General features: G+C 37.9%; 1 non-coding gene across 1 annotated transcript; it reads left to right on the top strand.

Moving 5' to 3' along the window:
• Nucleotides 1-762: 762 nt before the first annotated feature.
• On the top strand, nt 763-869 carry LOC128280160 (small nucleolar RNA R71). The gene has a single exon (XR_008270340.1). It is a non-coding gene; the product is annotated as a small nucleolar RNA R71 (small nucleolar RNA).
• The last annotated feature ends 798 nt before the right edge of the window (nt 870-1,667 follow it).

Here is a 1,667-nt window from a genome sequence, read left to right as displayed (position 1 = left end):
CCATCCTTATTTTGAGAGCTAATTGCATTAAGGTGTTCCCTCGGATTAGGTTCAGTATTACTTGGTAAGCTACCTTGTGGTCGTTCAGAGATTAGTTTAGACAGCTGGCCTATCTGAGTTTCGAGTCCTTGGATCGATGCTTGTTGATTCTTAAGTGCTGTCTCAGTATTTTGGAAATGGGTTTCTGACACCGAGATGAATTTATAAAGCATCTCTTCAAGGTTTGGTTTCTTCTCTTGTTGATAAGGTGGCTGTTGAAAACCTTGAGGATTTTGTGGCTTTTGATTCCCTTGACCACCCCAGGAGAAATTTGGGTGGTTCCTCCAACCTGCATTATAGGTATTACTGTATGGGTTGTTTTGAGATCTAAAGTTATTGTTACCCATATAGTTGACTTGTTCTTCTTCAGTTGTAGGATTGAAGGATTGGTATTCTGTATGCACACCTCCTCCGCTTGAGTCACACCTCATTAATGGATGTACCTACTAGAACCAAGAAAACTATCAATCTATCTTTTTATTGAGAAGTTCTACCTGATTAGAGAGCATGGTGACTTAATCGATGTTATAAATGCCGGTTGTTTTTGTTGGCTTTGTTCTCATAACTTGCCACTGATAGTTATTCAGTGACACCTTCTCTATGAATTCATAGGCATCTTCCGGTGTTTTATTGTTGATGGTTCCGCCAGCAAATGCGTCAATCATTTGTCTTGTCAAGGGATTCACACCATTGTAAAACATTTGAACTTGAAGCCAAAGCGGTAACCCATGGTGAGGGCACCTTCTCAGTAAGTCCTTGTATCTCTCCCATGCATCGTAAAGTGTTTCTAAATCCATCTGCACAAAAGAAGAGATATCATTACGTAATTTAGCCGTTTTAGCTGGCGGACAATATTTTAGTAAAAATTTCTCGGTCATTTATTCCCAAGTAGTGATAGACCCTCGTGGTAACGAGTTCAACCACTGCTTGGCTTTGTTTCTCAGTGAAAAGGGAAATAATCGAAGACAAATGGCATCATCAGAAACACCATTGGTTTTGAATGTATCGTAAAATTCAAGAAAATTCGCCAAGTGCATGTTGGGATCCTCATCCTACAAACCATCAAACTGAACAAATTGCTATATCATCTGAATTGTGTTAGGTTTTAGTTCGAAATTATTCGCAGCAATAGCAGGTGTAACTATTCTAGACTCAGTTCCTGTTAAAGAAGGTTTAGCATAGTCATACATAGTACGTGGAGCAAGATTTTGATTAGCTGCAATTGCAGGAGGCAGCTGATCATGTGGGTTTTTAGCCATCTCTTCGGTTGGGGTTTGAGTATTGTCTTCTCGCTCGTTCTCTGTGTATCGTAAACTACACCTTATTTCTCTTTGATTTTTGCGAATTGTACGATCGATTTCTTCGTCAAAAAGTAATGGTCCTGATGGGTTTCTTCTAGTCATAATCTATAAAAACCTACCAAGAGAGAGAAAAAGTAAACTAATAAATAATAAAATAAAATAAAATTGTAAGAAAAATAAATGGCTAAAGTAATAAAAATTTAGTGTTCCTAATATTTCAGTTCCCCGGCAACGGCGCCAAAAACTTGATCGCTTGATTCGTAACAAGTAATAAATATTTATAATGAAGATCAAACCTAGACTAACTACTATCACAACGAAAAGGCA

The sequence above is a fragment of the Gossypium arboreum genome, chromosome 8 (genome assembly GCF_025698485.1).
Source record: "Gossypium arboreum isolate Shixiya-1 chromosome 8, ASM2569848v2, whole genome shotgun sequence".
Taxonomy (NCBI): domain Eukaryota; kingdom Viridiplantae; phylum Streptophyta; class Magnoliopsida; order Malvales; family Malvaceae; genus Gossypium; species Gossypium arboreum.
The sequence above is the reverse complement of the archived record's forward strand: the minus strand, read 5'-3'. Positions and strand labels throughout refer to the sequence as shown.